This window comes from Ambystoma mexicanum, chromosome 2q, assembly GCF_040938575.1.
Source record: "Ambystoma mexicanum isolate Mex_15411 chromosome 2q, UKY_AmexF1_1, whole genome shotgun sequence".
Taxonomy (NCBI): Eukaryota; Metazoa; Chordata; class Amphibia; order Caudata; family Ambystomatidae; genus Ambystoma; species Ambystoma mexicanum.
The window spans coordinates 1350089135-1350109635 of NC_090924.1; the positions used below are offsets into that span (position 1 = coordinate 1350089135).

At 49.4% G+C, this 20501-nt stretch overlaps 1 protein-coding gene across 6 annotated transcripts in view; it reads left to right on the top strand.

Moving 5' to 3' along the window:
* CNOT10 (CCR4-NOT transcription complex subunit 10) overlaps positions 1-20501 on the top strand; it is a 1248840-nt gene that overhangs the window by 481435 nt on the left and 746904 nt on the right. The window lies entirely within an intron of this gene.

Consider the following 20501-nt stretch of genomic DNA (forward strand, 5'->3'; position numbering starts at 1 on the left):
GTCGTCCTTGCGCACCTAGAAATGGATGGTTACAATTTAACCATAGTTATGCACAGTATCCTAAAACTTTTCTGTATAGAGTATAGTAATTTTAATATATTAAATTCTGCAGTAGATTGTGTAATTCTCCGGCATGGGGTCTTGCATGGATTCACATGCTATGCATATTACCAGTCAGGCTGGGAATCCTTGGTAACATAAAGCAGTATATCTTTAAGCTAAAAACTGCTTATCGCTTGTATAGCCTATAGCTGTCATTTTTGGGGCCATACTGCCCCAGACAATTACCTTTGCACTCTTAAGCTCCACCTTCTGGCCACCTTCAGGTTTTTACAGCACATTTTTATGTTGGGGGTCCAAGTTTTGCTCCTTGGCTTTCTCAAGATTTTCTGCCTATCATTTCTTTGCCATTGGGGTGTTGCAACTTCCAACTAGTCACATTGAGTTTCATCTCTCCGGCCTGATCAAAGCAAACATGGAATATTTTTTAATCCAGTCTTAATCAAAGCTCTCGGCTAAACCTAAATATGAGAGATATACACACCAGGGCGGATTCACAGATAGCTCATGAATCCAAGTATCAACCCCCCAGCAACCCCCAAACCCCCCAACCCCCCCAACGCATTCCTCTTATAAGCTTTATTGTATATTTGAGGCTCAAACTTCTACCTGTATTTAGCAATACAGGGCCTGGGCTAAGATTTCAAGAGAGTATCGGATCTGCAGACTATGCAACAGGAAAATTTAAACGGTGAGACATATTCTCACCAACTGCTGCATACTGCTTGATCTCTACAAAAAAATGTTTGGGGAATTTCGGAGATATACTTCAGACCAGACTTGGGGCGCCATACATGATTACGGTGGCTGCTTTCCACATACGGAACCCGGTTAAGGACAGACTCATCTAATCTTGAAACTAGGATTGCCTGTGCGGCTGACAATTGTTCTATGATAGTAATGTCATAGGTTTTTTAGCAAGCTTTGTTCATAAAGGGGAAACCCTGGGTTTCCTTAACTTTTAATTATTTAATGACTCATTTTCAAGCACTAAAAATATTGTCCGTTTTAATCTGTGATATTGTGTGAGATGTGATTATAATTTTGTATGTGTAAAGGTTGTATAACCATAGGCATAGATAAATGAGAAGAAAAGAAATTGCACTTTTCCATAATTGTGGGTATACTCCTGTTTCCAAGTAGGAATTAAAACAAATGGTCTGAAGTGGAGCCCACAATTCCAATCCCCCTTATATAGATCTGCAGGAACTGGATCTGGGCCAGGAGCACGATTGTGCGATTGCTGTTTGACTGCTGTTTCCACCTCCTTCAAAGTCAGCTGTAATATAGAACACAGATCACCGTCCTCGTACCTAGATACTGGACCCTTGAACAAGGACGTAAAATGGCCTGACCGGGTTTTTTCGCATAATATTCCCTGTCTCTTTACTCTTATATGGTGGTCCTCCTGCAACAAAGTCCCAGAACTTCTTTGAATTATTTGATGGGTACGGCCAAGAGGAATTCTTCCCACACTTCATTCTCCCAAAAAATCTTTCCTGGATTCCACTTACCTTTTATAAGAGGCCAACGCCCAGATGACGTCTCCCGTAGTACCATCCATATTTCGTAAAATCCCCTTTAGAATGCTCTGCACAGTCCTACAGGTATCATCAAACCAGCTAGTTGGTTTCCCTTTGCCTGTTTTAAAATCGTGCTGAAATAGTTCTGTCAGGGACCTCCATAGTTCTTCTGAGGAGTGGGTAATTTGCTGTGATTCAAGCATGAGCAGAAATGTGTGTGATGTGTTCCAAATGAGTAGACGCCACTTTGTTGGGTCTCTGCCGGATCGCGCTTTGCCCGTTTTACCCTGTGTTTACAGTGTGGATTGATTTCACATAGATCTAATTGTGGAAGAACAACAATGGACAGATCGGGGTGATTCTGTCTTAAAACCAGCCTCAAGGGAAAGTGATCACTAACAATTTCCTCTACGACCGCAAAGTCCACAGTTAAGTGCCAGTGTTTAACGTGCATGCAAAAGTAATCAATAGTTGATGAAACGTGGGCGCTAGCGAATGTGATCTTGCCAGGGACATCCGAGTATACATGCCCATTCAGAGAACACAATCCCTGTTCTATGAACCACATGTTCAGTTGTAAATCCCTGGCACACATTAGATCATCAGACATCTGCAGGCGAGCAATCCCAAATGCAAAGTCTTTGCACGCATCTGCTAGGTCAATTGGAATTGCATTGCCCAATTTCGCATTAGTCCCCTCCCAAAACCATTACCGTATGCTCACTCACCAGATCCAAGAGTGTAGACTCAAACAGGTTTTTCTTTTTATAATCTAATAGCATTTTATAACATAGGACATTAGAGTCGCGATTGCATCAACTCAATAATACTCTTGGTTGCCCTCCATTTGGTTGCTCTCCTCCCCCCGTTAACCCTCCTCCCATCTAGCACATAGCACATAAAACCAACATGTACGGATGCGAGATTCGAGGCAACCACCTAACATTACCATTTCCGCCATTGCTCTTTCCTTCACTTTGTTTAATTTTCATATTTAGCAAAAAAAGGCAACCACATTTCTCCAATCTTAACTCTGGGTTCATTCAGGATATGCGTCGTATATTCCATTTCATATATTCCCCAGACTTTCCGGAGCCATTCTTGCTCCGTGGGGGCTTTTTGTTTCAAAATTGTGCCACACATCTGACTGTCACCATCATGGTGTGCGGGTCATATCATTCCCGTGGTCGTCCCAATTATTTGTATCCCATGAGGTCGGACAAACCCCTTCAAACCTAGGACAGGACACAGACTCTCTTGCAGTCAAGATCTACACCACCATCACCCTCAATCTAGCCAACCGACCACCAGGCCCAATAACCGATTTCCATGATAATCTCACCCACATCCTTGCTGAAAGCCTCACGAATACCACCAAATCGATCCTCCTAGGTGATCTCAACCTTGGCTTCAATGACGAGAATGATCGACGGTCAAAAGCTCTTGCCTCAGCTCTAAAAGAATTTGGCTTGGACTAAAAAATCCATACGCCCACGCACTGCAAAGGGCGTACCCTTGACTGGCTAGCAGACCATAACTATGATATTGACATCAGCTCTATCACCCCCATCTCATGGTTAGATAATTTTCTTCTTCATTTCCTCATCATGACCAATACCCCCACACTCAAAAATCCAAGCAGCAACCCCCAGCTCCAGCCAGAAGTGCGAGAAACCTCACCAGCGATAGGCTTCTCCCACACCTTGACTCGCTCACCAACAACCTCCCATCCTCCTCATACCCATCGGTACTGGCGGAAATCTATAAAACTACTATCTCCACAGCGGTTGATTCCATCGCATCCCTGCAGAACAAAAAAGCAAAAAAATCCGAAAACTCAAATACCTGCTTCTCTGCAGAACTAAAAGAACCCCGGACACACAAAGGCAAAGCATTGAACAAATGGCAAGGATCGCCCAACGAATCCACGCTTTCCGCGTACAAAGCACTCGCCACACAATATAAGAAAGCCATAATTGCAGCCAAATCTGCATCTAATAATGACAATCACGAATGCCTCCTCTGAATCTCGAAAGATCTTCTCCATTTGCAAGGAACTCGCCATCCCACCCACCAAATCTCAAGAGATTGTAAATGATGAAATGTGGTGCAACGTTATACAAAAAGCCCTGCTAAATAAAATTGAGCTTCTGCAAATAAAAATCCAGGAGCATCATAAAAAGCTCTCGCATATCAAATTATCCTCCCACTCCGAGAAAGAGGTCAAGAATAACCCAATGATACCCTTCAAATTCAGAGAAGTCACTGAGTCCGAAGTAATACACATTGTTAACAGAATTAAGCCCTCCAACTGTAAAGGAGACACCTGCCCTGCCAAAAACATCAAAGTGTGTGTAGACAAGCTTGCACCTTTCCAACAGACATTCATCAATGCCTCCTTCAACTCTAACACTGTGCCAGATAGCCTTAAGGAAGTGTGGGTGCTCCCACTACTAAAAGAAACCAACACTGGACCCAGAAATATCCCAACAATTACAGGCCCATCACCGCCGTCCCATTCTTACTCAAGATTCTGGACATTATACGCAAATCCAGCAATACTTGGAAGCAAATCATATCCTAGGAAAAAGACAATCGGTATTCAGAACGGGACACGGGACAGAATCCGCCCTCCTCGACCTCAAAATTCAACTTAACGACATCATGGACAAAGGCAAACCGGCACTTCTCCTAGATCTGTTTGCTGCTTTTGACCTTGTCAACCATGTTATCCTCGGAACACAACTAAAAAACAATGCCCACTTCACTCCGCAAGCTATTGTGTGGGTTGCATCCTTCCATAAGGGCCAACTCATGAGTCTTGACTGACTCGTCTAGTGCCTCTCCCACCACCATTCACTGCGGAGTACCACAGGGATCCTGTACCGCTCCCACAGTATAATATCTTCACCCTCCCCCCTCTTCAATGACCTGGATCATCGTGACATAGCATATACCAACTATGCCGATGACACCCAAGTCTTACTCACACTAACCCGGATCTGTGAACAAGAAGGTGCAGCACTAACCAAGATATACACAGCAATTCAGACCTGATGGCAGCCAACGGACTCTGCTTAAATGGAGATAAATAAGAGATCCTAATAGTAGGCACTAAAGAGACACTCCATAAACTCCCCCCTTCCCTAATACCTTCATCATCGACAACTCCACCATTACAGTCTTAACTGCAGTGAAAACACTAGGAATCTACCTTGACTCCTCCCTATCTGTCATGGCAGGTCAGTGCTATAACCTCCTCCGCTGTCCTCACCACCAAGATTATCAACGCAGTCAAGCCATTCCTCTCCACAAAAAACTGCCTAGCCATTGCCAGAGCTACAGTCGGCACCAAACTGGACTACTGCAATGCCCTCTTTTTGGGCACATCCGCAAAAAATCTCAGCAAACTACAAGTCACCCAGAACAATGCCCTTAGAGCAGCTCTGAGCATTCCCAAAAGGGAAAACCTCTCACAGGCCAGGAAAGTGTACACTGGCTGCCAGTCAGAAAATGTATCCTGTTAACCATTGCCATCACACACAGGTGCCTCTCCTCCGACACCCCGCGTTACCTATCGGAAAGGACTACTCCCAACTCATCCACCCGACCCACTAGATCCCATCTGGCCAACCAAATCTATGTGCCCGCCTTCAAAAGAATGAAAGCGGGAGGCTGCAGCTTTCAGCACTTGACTCCCAAAAACTGGAATGCCCTGCCCACTGCACTAAAACAAAAATAAATCTTAAACTGTCTTCCGTAAACTGCTGAAAACTAACCTGTTCAACTAAGCCCGTCACTGCCCTGCTAGTATAACATACATGTACCACCTTGCTGTTCCACATGAACCTGTATAATGATTCATACCAATATGCTCTGTATTATTGCTCCATGTATGACTGTACCAAGCAAGTATTCTGTAACAGCGCCACAATGCCCCAGGGCCGCTGTGCGCTTTATAAATTTAAATAAATACAATTTTAAAAAATACCCCCGAGCAGGAGGCCCAATGGTGACCACTCTGGTGAGATTCCGTCAACTCCCTTGACCCATGAGAGCACCTCCCCCAATAGGTCTGTATTTGGGTACATCCCCACTACATATGGTGGTAGTCGGCATTTGGGTGTCGGGATCTCCAACAGTGCGTGTCTGCTCCTGGGTACATCTTGGCCAACAGGGCCGGTGGTTGGTGCTAAAGATGTACAATCCTAACTGCTTGCATCCTATATTGGGGGGTTGCCGAGGATTGTGTGACCCTCCTGCACATGGTAAGCCATAGGTCTTCTGTTATTTCAACTTTGGAAGTCCCTGGTCTATTGCTCCCTTGCCACCAGGCCCTGAAGGGGTTCTGTCCTTAATACTTTAAATAGGGATGCTATACAGCCCTTTGTGTCCTTGCTATGTGGAAGTGCTGATTCAAATTGGGATAAGATCTCTGTGCAAATTATTGGATCATCGTGTGTCGTTAAGGGCCCCCTTCAACCGCGAATAATGGAATGTGAAGAGTCGGCCGATCTGCAGGAGGCCTTCTAATTTTTCCATAAGATATGAATACCCCCATGTCCCACGTCAGTCCTGCTCTGGCCCACTTCATACCACTTTTGGAACTGCATGGGTTCCTCTATCAGATTCCTTAATTGGGGGGGGGGGTCCAGATGGAGCTCATTCTGCAGGATCGTATGTGGGATCTCTTTGGGGTACCCATAGCCATTCGCCCAGGCAGAGCGGCCTAAAGAGAGTTGTCCATCGCCGCCCATTGCTTTTGGACTGCAGCTCTAAATGGTCTATAAGGGTTCGTAATTGGGCCGCTTTCTAATAGGCCTCTAGATCTGGGAGCCCCCCTCACCACCCTCTTAGTTTGAATGCTATTCTAGGTCTTTTCCCGGCCCACAAAAGTTTGAGTCTACTTAACTATTTCTAAAAAGTGTATGGGAACTATTATGGGGAGCATCTGAAGCAAAAATAAAATCTTTGGGAGGCCTGTCGTCTTTAAGCAATTGAGTCTGAACATCCAGGACAGGTTAAGCCTGGACCAGCGATCTAGGTCTGCCTTGATCTTCTCCCACAGGGGGATATACTTTATACTTAATAGGTTGCTAACGATCGTATCAGCGCTCCTTTCTCTCTGACCTCTGGAGAGTGCGGTATGTGGAGGGTTTTACATAGGTTGTGAGCCCCCTGCCTGTTCCTAACAAAACCTGTCGGATCAGGGTGGACCAGCCCATGGTGATCTCTCTCCAACCTTGTCGCCAGCACCCGTGTAAAAAGCTTAGCATCTATTTTAAGGAGCAATATCGGTCTATATCCTTGACAGTACATGGGGGTCCCTCCCTGGTTATGGCATCACTGCAATCTTTGCTTCTAGAAAGGAGGGATGGGACCTCCCCCCTGTCGTTAAAAGTGTCATACACCTTTGCCAGATGGCCGGCTTCCTGAGACTGTTTGTAAAAGTCAGCAGTGTAGCCATCTTCTCCCGAGGCCTTCCCGCTCTTTAAATTCCCTATTGCTGTCACTAATTCTTTTGCCTTGACTTCGACTTCTCGAGCCGCTCTTGCATCCGTGGAGAGCTTTGAGATGGGGGAGACCCTCCAGATATGTTTTGACCACATCACCCCCTAAATCTGGTGCCTCTCTATACAATACCTCATAGGTCACTGCAATGCATTTTGGGACCCCTTCTTGCAGGCCCACCAATTTCCCCTCTGTCTCTAATCTTCACCATCTGCCTGTCCCCTCTATTCCCCCGGACCCCATTAACTAGCAGAGATCCCACCTGGTCTCCCTTCTCGTAGTATTGTTGCTTTGTGCATCTCATTTTCTTGATTACCTCCCCTATTAGAGTGGTATGTAGGGACAGCCTCTTATCATTGATCTCGTGTAGTAGGGCTGATCTGTCTTCCGTCTTCCCCACTCGGCCAAACCCTGAGCCCCTGAATCTCAGCCCGAAGTTTACTCTCGATGAACCACCTTTCCCATGCCCTTCCGCTATCAACAGTCCTCTCGTGGCTTTGACGGCTTCCCACACCAGATTGAAGTGTACGTCCCCTGTGTCATTGGTTAAAAAAAAAACGCAGATCTTTCCCCATAAATTCTCTAAAAATCAGGTCTCTTAAGTAGGGTGTTGTTGCAACACCAACCCGGAGTTCACCCGTCTCTTCGCGTCAAACATGCCGGACGCCATTACCATCTCGTTGTCGGACCACGTGACTGTCTTGCCCTTGGGGCGGAGATGTCTGCTGCCTGCTCCCTTGCAATCAGCAAGAAGTTGTCCTCCAGGAGGTTGGCAAAGTGCCTATTCTCCTTCCCCGTTTGCTTGTCCGCTCCCCCTCTCGCTGACCACCAGTCTAACCTTGGGTGTGCCACCAGATTGAAGTCCCCCCCCCCACCCCCCTTACCAGCATATGCCCCTCCCCATTCCTCTAATGCCACAAAGACCTTTCACAAGAAGGGGATCTGGCCTGCGTTAGGCACATATACCTTGGCCAGTCTGAAAAGGACCCAGTCTACCTGTCCCTTGAGTGCCAGAAATCTCCCCCCAAACTCACTTTTAATCTGGAAGTCCCTCATCTGGAAAGAGCTCGCCAGCACCATCCTGCACGTTCTTTTTTTTTTAAATCATATTTTATTAAATTTCGCATGTGTTATAACATCACAGAGCATACGTAGAAATGGAATAACAAAAGACCAATCATAACACGCCCCCCCCGGACCCTCCCTTCTCCAGTTCAAGTTCTCATTTGCTGCTTGCTTAACGGGTTCTTAAAGAGCATAGCGGTACTACCGTGATGTGTTACTTGGCACACCCAAGTTTCAGGAAGGTCACAGTCGAGTTAATGGGCGGCCGCTTATCACCACCGGGAGAGGGGCCCCCGGCCAGGGTGTATCACATTAGTCAGGGCGCCCGTATTTATCAAAGAAAGGCAGCCACGTCTCTTTAATGTTTGACTTAGCCTCGTCAAGTAGATGTGTGAGGAATTCCATATCGTAAATGGGCCGCACTTTGGTGACCCATGCTTTTTCCCCCTGGCATGCCGGGATTTTTCTATTTCTGTGCTAGACAGCACCTGGCCGCCACCAACATTATCTTTAGCATATGTTCCTGGGTGTCTTCTTGGCCGTCTCCGGAGTGTATTCCAAAGAGAAGCCAGGGGCAGGAGGATCGTTCAACCCCATCAACCCGTTTGATCTAAGTTAACACCTCCCCCCAGTACTTTTGAACCACTGGGCACCCCCACCACATATGAATATAATCCCCCCTCACTGTCTTGCATTTCCAGCAATGCGGGTCGTAGCCCGGCCTCATTCTGGCAATCCTCTGTGGGGGGTAGTGCCATCAATGTAAAACCTTGAGGGCTTGGTGGCGATATTGGAGTGAGGCAGTGGATCTGTTGGCCCGCCTGCACATTGCCGTCCATCTTTCGTCTATTTCCTCTCCCAGGTCCCTTCCCCACTGCGTGCCGGTGGTGGGTCTCTTGGGGTGGAACACAGGAGAAGTTTGTAGAGGCGAGATATTATCCCCTTCGAGCCCCTGGCAGAGAGAAGTTTCTCTAAGTATGTAGGGTCCCTTCTGATTGTACGCCCCCCCGCCCCCCGATGGTTCAGTGCAGACTCCCTTGAGTTGGAGATAACGGAAGGGGGACAGAGTACCTATTACCAGGGCCGCCTCCAGATCTCTCAGGGGTAGGAACGTGCACCCCACCCAGCGGTGACCGGTCCTGATAAGGCCGGCTTCAAACCACTTTTGGTATGCCGCTGGCTCTGCTATTTTAGCTAAGAGGGGGGGGGGGGGGTCCCAGATGCAGCTCAATGGGGAGGGCCAGGTCGTGAGCCAGCGATAGTAATCTCCCCCCTTCCACAAGGACCACAGTACTTTCAGGACTGGGTGGTTCAGGACACTTCTAGCGATGTTTTTCCTAGGGACCCAGAGCCATTCCTCCACTGTGACTGGCGCGAGATCCCTATTATCCATTGCCACACATTGTTTTTCCGTACCTGGGGTAAAGTGGTCGGGCAAGAACCTTAGCTGGGAAGCCCTACGGTATGTTTCTAAGTCAGGGTATCCCACCCCACCGTCGTCCTTCGGCCTGGTCAGTACCTCATAAGAGATCCTATGTTTTTTGCCTGACCAGAGGAAGTTGAGAAGGACTGTCTTTGTTTCCGTGAAGAATGTTTTGGGGATCAGCACCGGGAGCATTTGGAAAAGGAATAGGAACTTGGGGAGGATACCCATTTTTATAAGGTTAAGGCGTGCCATCCAGGAGAGACCCAACCCCGCCCACCCTTCCTCATCTTTTCTGATTGCTGACCAGAGGGGGGGGGGTGTTGGCTGCGTAATGGTCCTCGGGGTCGCGTGTCACCTGGACCCCCAGATACTGGAATCCCTCCTCCCGTAAAGTAAAGGAGAGCCCCTTCACATAGGCTATCTCTGGGTCTGATAGGTTCCCCCTATGTGGCACCAACTTCTCAAGGTTGACCTTGTACCCTGACAATTCCCTGTAACGTGAGACCACCCCCACCCCCGATGGCCTCGTTGTTGCGGACCGAGATTGCCCATGGTTCCATTACGAGTGCGTAAATTAACGGGGACAGTGGGCACCCCTGTCGTGTACCGCACTCTAGGGGGAACACTCTCGGCTCTGTCCCATTCGTTACTACTCGGGCGGAGGGAGAGGAATAGAGTGTGGACATCCAGCCCAGCCACCTCGGTCCCATGCCCATAGTCGTGAGAACCTCCCCCATGAAAGCCCAACTGACCCTGTCGAAGGCTTTCTCTGCCTCCAGGGCCAGTAGGAGTGCACCCTCATCCCGAACCACCCTGGAGGAGAGCACGTGGAGAGTCTTCCGCATGTTATCAGAGCCTGTTTAGGACAAATCCTGCCTGATCGGGATGTATCAGGCGAGGAAGGCAGCATTCCAATCTGGAGGCCAGGATTCTTGCAAAGATTTTGGCGTCCAGGTTTAGGAGCGAGATAGGTCTATAGGACCCGCATTCCATCTGGTCTTTGCCGGGTTTAGGTATCAGTGATGAGGGCCTGTAGGAATGTCGGTGGAATTGACTCTCGGTTCCAGATCTGGTTAAATAATTTGGCTAATGGTTTTAGCAGGACAGATTGGGTCTGCTTGTAGAAGTCAGCCATATAGCCGTCACCCCCCGGTGCCTTTCCCGCTTTCAATCTCTTGATGGCGCCCTCCTCCTCCGATATCTCCCACTCCAAGGCCTCTAGCTCTGCTTCTGACCGCTTAGGCAGGGGGTGTTCTGCCAAGTAGGTACGGATGCCATCTAGTGATTCGCCTGCCTGCCTAGAGTAGAGTTTGCTATAATAGTCAGCAAAACATTCCACAATTTCCTCCCGGCCTCTATGGGTCCTGCCCTCCCCATCCCTGAGATGAGCAACTCCTCTCTCAGCTCTACAACCTTGGGTTCTCTTTGCCAAGAGGGTCCCGACCCTATCTCCCCGCTCGTAGTACCTTTGCTTAGTGTAACGCATTTTCTTAATGACTTCCCCTATAAGGACTGGGTGGAGTGCCTGTCTTTTGCCTTGCATCTCCTCCAGAAGAGCCCCTCGGTCCACCCCTGGGATGCCCAGCCTAGCTCGTAACCCGCCCAACTCTGCACAGATTTCTTTTTCAATTAGACCCCTTTCCCGTTTATGCCTTGAACCTTCTGCAATAAGGAGACCCCTAAAGGTGGCCTTTGTAGCTTCCCGTACCATGGACATATCGGTCTCCCCGGTGTCATTTGTCTCAAAGTAGGCTAACATTTCTTTCCTCATAAAGTCCCGGAATACTGGGTCTCTGAGGAGCGTGTCGTTGCATCGCCATCGTGAAGATCTTGGGGAGACAGGCAGAGACCAATTGGCTATGAGTAATTTGTGGTCAGACCATGTGATGGCTTCTACCTTCGGTTGTTCCACCACCCTGTACCCCTCTTCGGAGATCAACAAAAGGTAGATTCTGGTGTAGGTGCAGTGTGGAGGTGAGAAAAAGGTGTATCCGCCCTGGCCTGGGTGTGTTTTATGCCAAACGTCCACCCAATAGTGTTCCCTCAGAAGGGTTTTCAGGGCCAGGTTATCTTTAGAAATGCCCTTGGGTGCCCCCCCCCCCCCTCCTTCGCGGACCACCAATCTAGACGGGGATCCGATATCAGGTTGAAATCCCCCCTCCCCCCCCAGTACCATGGCACGCTCTGGCCATTCGTCCTAAGGAAGCATATTTGTCCCGAGTTGGGTGGCCAGTGTGATGCTCTCTCCCTCATAGGTTCCCTTAATACCTAGGAATCGACCCCCAAAGCCCCTCTTGGTTTCTACTCCCGTGAGGTGAAACGTCCTGCCAAGGAAAATGCCCATCCCTTCCTTTTTTGAGCTCCTGTAGGAGGCCCAGTAGTTACTACCAATCTCTTTCCCCTGTATTTTCGACTCTTTTCCTTGCCTGTAGTGTTTCCCCTGTAGGAAAAGGACTGTTAGGCGTTGTTTCCGGAATAAATTACTCGTAAGGGACCTTTTGTTCTGGGAGTTGAGGCCCTTGACATTCAGCGTGCTTATCTTTCCTTCAATCGTTGTCATCTTTCATCTTGTGCTCCGTAAACCCCTCTGTGTTGGCTACCTAGAACCCATTGCAAGATTAATGTCCATGACTCGAGCTGGATTTCCCCCTTCCCCTTAACCCTGTCAAAAGCTCCATTCCCCCTCCCCTTTACCCGTCTTGTGGGGCATTCGTCTCTTGCTCCCCAGGAGGGGTTGAAGCAAGCAACGAACCGCCAGAGTCGCTACCCCGGCAAAAATAATTTTTCAGTACGACACCTCGCGTCATGCCTTTCTCCACTACGTGTCAGCCCATTGGTGTTGGTGATCCGGTGGTGCCCCCTCCCTTATTTACTCTCCAACCTTGGCATGTGATCGACAACTCTCATCCCTCTTGGAGCATGTCACAGTGCGGGGTCGCATGCCGCCAACCGTTCTCTGAGGAGAATCGCAAAGTGTCACACCATGGAAACTCAAAAATGGGCAACATTTCAACTCTGACCTGGGTCATTTGAACAACAAACTCCCCGTAAACCATGGGGAAAAACATATTGCGCCCAGCGAGGTCTTCGAGGTGCAAAATGTGTGGAAGGACCGGAGTCGGGCCTTAATACGGCGACTAAGCCTCGAGTGTCGTGCGCTCATGCGTAGTCCCCCCGCTCCGTAGAGGGGTGTCTGGTCTTCCGAAAATTTGCATGAACCTTTGACTTTCAGTTTCCCTTGAGAGAGGTCGGGGCCCCGAGGGATATGGCCGGGGTCTCTGCGGATTCCACTCTGGTCTCCAGATGATCCCGCTTGGTTGCCCGTAAGGTCATCCGTGGCCCTCTGAATGTCTTTTCCGTGACTAGTTGGTATCTCTGGCCCAGCCATTTGAACGCCAGGTAGAATGGGTGAACCCAGCGATATCCTACTCCCTTTTCCTATAGCCATCTGGTGATGGAACTGCATTTCTTTCTCATCTGGAGCGTGAGGGCGGAGAGGTCTTGGTATATTGTCACTCTGGAATTGCTGTGCTGAATGTCACGCAAAGTTCTCGCCCTCTCTATCACCCTAGCCTTGTCTCTGTAGTAATGAAACCTTGCTAGGACCGAACGTGGCCCCTGCCTCCGCCGCCAGCCCGGTGGACCCTGTCGAGGAGAAGTTTCACCGGAGTCGGATCCCAGGACAATTCGGATGATGTCTTGGATTTTACTTTCCAGTCCCACCGGGGTCTCTCCTTTGGTCTCCTCGCAGCCGAAAATTATCAAGTTATTCCTCTCCTCCCGGTTTTCCATATCATCAACCTTGAGCCGGAGATATTCCTTGCGGCGTTGCAGTTCCTTGAATTTGGTGTCCATTTGCGTTTCAAGGAGATCCGTTGATACTTGGTTATTCTCGACCCCCTCTATTAGATCCTCTAATGTGGTAACCTTTGCCGTGAATTCAGCCAATTTGGGCCCCATGTCTGTCCTCATGCCTCTGATCTCCTCGAGGATCATTTGGATATTACACTGCATGGCGCTCATATCTGGGGGTTGTGCGGTAGTGGGGCCAGTTTCCATCGTGTGGTGTCCTGGGGTGAACTGGTATTTCACAAGAGTTTCTCTCCAACTCATTGGGTGTCGTTCTCCTTGAGATGCCGGGTCCTCTCGGGATGTCTTCTGGGAGAAACCTGGGGCCCCAGGCCGCCTGTCCCGTCGCTTTAGCTCGAGTCCTTGTGGTTATCTTTCAGGCGGTTATGCTCCACCGTAATTTGTAATTTCTCAAGGGGCGCAGCCTTCCTCGGTTCGGCCTTATGTCACTGAGATTCACTGATCCACTATGATGGTCCTCTCGCAGGTTCCGGACAGGCCTTAGCAGGTGGCTAGAGGTGCGAAACTGGAGGTTTCACCATCCGTTGGAGAGTCCGGCCTGATTTGCTTCCTTGTGTCCTCTAGTTGTGGCGGACCCCCTGCGCTGGAGTAGTGACCACAGGAGAGTGCTGATGGGGGTGCTGATTCTCCAGGATCCCCCTGGGAGGAGAGTGGCGCTGTTCTTCACCTGAAGCGGCTACCACCTGATGGTCTCATGAGGTAGCGCCCGCGGCGCGGGGCAGAGTGCAGCTGGTGAGCGGGGGCCCCAATGTGGTTTTGCAGCGGAATCCGGAGCTGGAACCAAGAGGCCCAGCAACCAGACCCCTTCAAGTGGAGCCCGTCCAAGCAGAAGGGCAGGCTGAGAGGTGGGGTATCGGGGGAGGCGGGCGCGCTCCCGCGACGGCCTGAGCCTGTCCCCGGTGTTTGTGTGGGCTCCTCTGCCCGTTGTTACTGCCCCCAGGAAGTCCTTTAGGGCGGGCCCCGCTGTGGTGGTGACTGCGGTGCTTTGCAGGGGTGAAGGCCACCAGGGCAGGCCTCTGCTATCTTTATGGCAGTGATGTTATTATGTGGATGGGCCGGTCACAGCGGGGCGGAGTACAGCCAGTGAGCAGGGACCCCAATATAGCTCTGCAGTGTGATGCGGTGCTGGAACCACAAGGCCCAGTGATCAGACCCCCTCAAGTGAAGCCCGTCCAGGCAGATGGGCAGGCTGAGAGGTGCGGGGGACCCAGGCACGCTCCTGCGACGGCCTTAGCCTGTCCCCGGCGTTTGCCTGGGCTCCTCTGCCCGTCTTACTGCCCCCAGGAAGTCATGTAGGGTGGGCCCCGCTGTGGTGGTGACTGCGGTGCTTTGCAGGGATGAAGGCTGCCGAGGTGGGCCTCCGCTACCCTTGTGGCGGTGGTGTGTGGGTGGGCGGGTCACAGCGGTGAGCCTCGGGCACGCTCCCGTATCGTGCCGATGGTACCTGGGGCGACGGGGGGAACACGGCTCCCCGGGTGCTCCAAGTGGCAGGGCGCCGCCGCCGCTGCACACGCCGTTCCACTGCAGTAGGCTGCCGTGTGCCGCTTTTCTCCTGAGGTGGGGGGTGGGGGCGGGCTGCTGGAGAGTGAAGAAGATCTTCGGGGGGGGTCCACCCAGCCCTGCGATGTTGTGCCTGGCAGTGTTTGGTCCATGGGCGAGCGCGGGCAGAGGGGCCGGCTCCTCCTCCCTCGGTGCAGCTGGCCAGCACACAGATCTCGTCTTGGGGCCTCCAAGAGAGCGCTCGCTTGTGGGAGGGCCGCGGTCCGCAGTCAGCTAGCAGGAGAACTGAGGCACCTCTGGAGTCCGGGCAAACTCCCTCTTATTCCTCGGCGGTTCCCCTTCTCGGATTATGCTGGGAATCGGGGCTGGTAAAATGTTAAGTCATGTCTTGTGGCTTATTTCCTGCCCCTTCTTTTTTGTTTTTTGTTCGAAGCCCAGAACATCACCACTCGTTTCCGCAATGGCCGTTCCATCCCCTGCTTAAAATGTGTTTCCTGTAGGAACAGCACTGACAGACGTTCTGGACTATATTGGAAGTCAGTGACCCTTTGTTAGGTGAGTTGGGCACCTTCAGATTGAGGGCTGCTACCTTGAGCTCCACGAATCTGTTTTATTTTTTATTTTTTAAAATTTTTTCCTGGGTTATTAACCCGGAACGGAAATGTCTGCATGGGAAATGTACGGAATACAAAAATGTTCGTACATTCCCCATGCGGACTTCCATTTTAAAACCACCACAAACGCACATTCCCACCCCTCCTTTTTTCTTACCTTCCTTCCGACGCGGTGTCCCTGCATCGCCAGTTCCTTTCACTTCCGTGATCCGAAACCACCGCTGCAGGGACTTTTAAAAAAATAAAATGTATTCATTTTTTTATTTTAATACTTTTGACTGGGTGAGCTGCGGGGGTGACCCTCGCAACCCCCGGTCACTATACTGTATAGAATAGTGAGCGGGGTGTTGTGGGGGACAGCCCCGCAGTATTTGTCTATATTTTTTACCGACCCCACCAAAAAAAAAATATACCACTAAAAGTTCAAACTTTTGGTAGTTCCAACTTTTTGTGGTATGCGGTTTAGGTCTTTTGGTGGGGTTGGCAATTTGGATACGGTCTTTTTGACCTATTCGAGTTCAACCATACACCTTTCTTGGGTATTTCCTCATATCTGGAATCGCCACCCCCTCCGGGGTCCCGGCCACCCTTCTCATGCATGTGCTAGAGCCCCTCCCTCCCCTTCCTTTGTCCCTGAACCCCCTCCTTGTCTACCCTTCCTAACCCACAACCTAAACCCCATAAGCAAACCATAAACAATCAGAGCAACTTGCTAAACCAAGTGGAGACACCTGGGTCCATCCAGGTCACTAGGGTATGTGGAGGCCCGCGCTAGGCCCCTCCACCAATACCCTGACAACTATATAAGCCTGCCTGGGGGCACCTTGTGTAAGACCCCATGTTAGCGTTGTCTTGTCCTTGTCTCGGTTCATCTTGGAGGCTGTGACTGTCGCACCCTTGATTTTCTAGCCCGTCTCGAGCTCCCTTCTTTCCTGCGTTCCTTGGGCTGGGCAAATAAACCTTTAAAGCGCAGAATGTAGTTTTCCCTGTTAAGCTCAAATGCCGGGGCAAAAGGGAACGCCAACAAAATCATACTACCTTTTCTTGAAGCCATTTCGTAAGGAGCCTGCATTTCCGGCTTTGGCCCAGGGTATACATTGATAAAGCCTGATAATTTGTCACATGGGCACCTTCCTTTTCTATCCTGCCCCTTTCTCTTGCCTTTTGGAGGATTTCTTCTTTGTGCCGGTAGTAGTGGCATGTAGCTACCAGTGAGCGTGGTCCAGCGCCGGACCCTGCTCCCCTCTGGACTCTGTCAGACTTGAGTTCCCTCTCCTTTGAGGCTCCTAACAGGTTACGCAGCAATCGTAGCAGGGACCTTTCTAAATCTTGTGGCGTTTCCGTGTCCTTGCTAGGAAGTCCCCAAATGCGCAGGTTATGTCTCCTTTCCCTGTTTTCCATGTTGTGCACCTTATGCCGGATCTCTGTGTCCCTGCACTCAAGTTCTTTGAACCTCATATGACCTCCACATCCAATATGGCTACCACCATCTGTGTGTGCTCGAGTGCTTTAACCCGGTCCTCCAATGAGCCTTGAGCCTCCGCCCTGAAAGCCTGCAGCTCTTAGTACATCATGTTTGTCTTTGTGTAGACCTGCCAGGGCCTCCAATTGCTGTCCGGTTCCTGCTTCTCCTGCTGCCCCCGCCATCTTAGCTTCAGCACTCAGACCCCTCTGTTTATTTGTACTGTCCTCCTCCTCAGGCCTGGTGGGCTAGTGGGTCCCCTTTGTCCCATGGGCGAGGGATTCTTCATTCTGGCAAGGTTTCCTCAAGAGCTATCTCTCACCTTTCGGGCCTCAGCCAGGCCTGTGCCGTTGTCCAGGTATACACATGTTGCTGCTGCAGGGTTGTGCATGTCCAGGAGCCCACACCTCTGATTTTGGCATTTACTGCTGCTGTCTCCCTTGGGCTTGGGGCCTCTGCCACACCTCCTTGCTGTTAGGCCCTCTGCTGGCTCCCCGCAAACATTCCGGGCGTTGTGCAGAGGGTGGGTGTTAGGCAAGATTGTATGCAGTACCCTTTGGGTGCACTACAACAACCTGAACTCCTGGCAATAGGAACCTAACCTTTGGTATAAGTCTGTACTACACAGGTTGGTAGCGTGTTGAGCAGCCAGACTTCTCTCAAGAGGGGTCAATGTGAGCGGTAGGTGAGTTACACAGAGATTCACAGTGACTAGTATCCAAATAAACTCTTACACACAAGGTTTCTTGATTAAACAATTATTTATTTAACTGTCAGTTTGAGTAAGCCGTCTTCAGACGGGGCAATATAATAGTAACACACAAATGCACTCCAAAATACACACTTAGTTTCTCTAAATCAGCACATACCCATTTGGGATGGCACACAGACACTTCCTTCACCCTCAGGTGACTTAAATAGCTAGGACACTGTGGACATTAATATATCACTGTTCCATTTAGAGCAATACTTGGAGGCATGTCAAAGAAAAAGGTTATTAGAACAAAACGAGATCTCACAAATATTCTGAAGCTGGTAAGTAATTTTGGTAACCCCCAATACAAAGTAAGTTAACCTCTTCCTGGAAGTAAGACAAAACCAGACAAGGCCAAAGTCAATTGGACAAAAGTCTAGGTGAGCTGAAGCAATTCTTACAGGTAGGTAAAAGTCTTGCACAATGTTTTAGAAGTCTTTCTAGAAGAGAAGAAATCAAAGCAAGGCCACAAGCTGTTTAGGCTTGTGAGGTAACTGTTAGCAACTCTACAAACGCAACCAAGACAAGTCTCAACTGAGAACAAGTGAGGTCACACAACAAGAGGTAAGTTCTCTTAGACTTTACAGTACCTTTGGTTAGAAGAAAAACGGTTCCAGCTGGCTTTGGTTCCTGTGCAGCTCCTGTGTTCCTGAGCCTCAATCATGGGACACGAGGGAGGACGTCTGGAGGACTCCTGCACTGCAACTGTACGGTCGGCAACAGAAAAGGACCAACTTCTATTCAGTGGCACTTCATGGTTTCAGCTCCCGCGTCTCAGCAAATGGCAACACCGCAGACTCTTGGCTGTCGAGATGGGCTTTTCATGCATCTGTGCTCTAGCACTCAGTTGAGGTGGCTCGGGCTTGGTCAGTCCTGCTTCCTGGGAGTCCAGAGGATCTTCCTGGAGTTGTTGGCCAACTTAAAAGCAATGCACACAATCTGGTGTTCCTCTCCCTGGCTCTTCGGTTCCAGCAGCAACTGCAGTGGAAATTCAACCAACTTCGAGAGGATGTCCAGGTGGCATACTTTGGAGTTGATTGGTCCCACTAACTAAAGTGGAGAAGTCGTCCTGCAGGGCTTTTCTAGTCGAGGTGAATTCAGAGCTTCAGCACAGCAGCAGGGCTTCACCGGGCAAACCAACGGTCCAGGAGTTGCAGCAGGCTTCTCTTCCAAGTTCTTCTTTGGATTCCTTCGTTCAGTGGTTGACTCTGCCTTCCAAGCCAAAAAGCCTTGCCGTTTGTGCAGGTTTCCCCCATTCATTCCAGCCCAGCTTTCAGTCACCCAGCAGGGTGGCTGTGCTTGCTAGCCGGCCAATCACCTAGGAGTGCAATCCTGTCAACTAGGAGAATAAGCACAGGGAGTTTCAGGCACCTCCCACACTTCCTGCCCCCGCCAGACACCCTGGAGGAAGAGGCAGGCTTCACTCGTGAATGCTGCCAAAGACCAAATAAACAAAGGGACCAAACCTGGTTTGGCGCGCAGAGTAAATCTCAAGAAGGGCCGTTCCACAAAGAAGTGGCGAAAAAAGACCGGGTCCATTTTGACAAAAATGGCACCCTTGGGTGCTTTACTGCAGCTGCGAACGCAGCCCATGGTAAAAGCAGTCCACGGTAGTTTAAAAGTAAACCACTGCCACCAGCCATTCATTGAAGAAAGGGTAACATGAAAATGTTACATGAGAAACTAGACAAAGGGGATACTAAGTTACCCCTGCAGCACCCTAGTGTAAGATAGTGTGTGCTGGGTCTAGAAAGTTACAAATGTAAGTAAAGTCAATTTCACTTCACTGCTCTTGTAAACAGTAGTTTATCAAGGAGAAGATATTTCAACCTTTGGGAAATCTGAAAGACTTCCCTGTGCCACTGCACTAAAGGTGTTGTGTGACACAATGTAAAAGATAATGCCTATGGAGTTTGTCGGACTCCTCATCCAAATGAAACATGTTAGAATCGTTCAAATCACTTTAGAAAATACATGAGAAAGTGGAGAAAAGGGTCTCACTCCCCAGGTTAAAAATTCAAGTACTCAAAATCCAGCAAAGTTGCTGGGAGTCTGTAAGGTAGAGGGGAATTGGCACATTTCTGAGAATTCTCCCTAACAAGCGTCCATTCTTGTGGAGGCAGAGGACGTCTTTTAAAGACTGCCATTCCACTGCATGGGCCATCCGTGCACTAGATGTATTTGTCGTCTACCTTGTCTGCTCAAAGATTATGCACAGTATAATTGCCTTGTAATGTGCTCGTACATCTGAGAATCCAATGCCGCCTCAAGTTTTGGGGGTGTTGAGTAACTTTCCACAGACTCAAGTATTAGTGGGGCTTGAAACTAACTTGGGAAAGCAACCCTGCCTCAGTTCTACTGAACAGTTAATTTGGTAGGGACGTCCAATCATTCAGGTCTTTAATTTTGTGGAGTAATTTAGGGATATTTTCTTGGTAAATGTCGCACAAGTGTTATGTAATCTGAATGACCAAAACCAGTCTGTTAGAATGGCTCTTGAAAAGCCATTAAAAGTTATTCTTTTTATCATCCCTGTTGGTGAATGGCAATAGTGCTGATTGTTGGTCAGGTATAAATATTATATGATGATTGTACTGGGAAAGTGTTAGAGCTTTGCAGTTAAGTTAGCAATGTGCAGTTTCTGTAGCATCAACTAATATGATGGCAATTGTCATGCCCAAATCTGTCATTCTCTGCAACAGCTGTTTTCTTCTTT